Consider the following 544-nt stretch of genomic DNA (forward strand, 5'->3'; position numbering starts at 1 on the left):
TTCTTATGTATTTGCAGTTTGAGTACCAAAATTAGATATTATTCCATCTCAAAAAAACCCTAAACCCAGTCCCCCCCCCCCCCCCCCCCCCCCCCCAGTTCAGTATACTTTTCTACTTGAATCCTGTATTAATTTTATGTACCGGGGTGTTAGTACCTATCTACATAATACTCAGAGAAATCCTGCTGGTTGTTTTCACAGTTGAAAGACTAGAAGCACTTTTCTGTGTGGGAATTGGTTGTCCCCCAAATTCTACAGAGTATCTCAAAATATACAGTGACTTGGCATCAGTAGAAGCTTTTGCCCCTGTTTTAAGTACTAGGATGTGGTTTTTAATATAAATAGGATATGTGTCAATGCTGCTTTGAACAAAAAATGACAGAAGCAGTTATTATGCCAGGGGTTTTCCTACATGGTGAGTAAAGTATAATGTCTACACTGACATATGGAAGTATTATTTTTGAAGCCAGATTCTCTGAAAACAGAAAATTACACGAGCTATTTCATACAGAATACGGAATTTCTTTCATAAGGAAAGCGCGTG

This window comes from Pygoscelis adeliae, unplaced genomic scaffold (genome assembly GCF_000699105.1).
Source record: "Pygoscelis adeliae isolate BGI_AS28 unplaced genomic scaffold, ASM69910v1 Scaffold10, whole genome shotgun sequence".
Lineage (NCBI taxonomy): Eukaryota > Metazoa > Chordata > Aves > Sphenisciformes > Spheniscidae > Pygoscelis > Pygoscelis adeliae.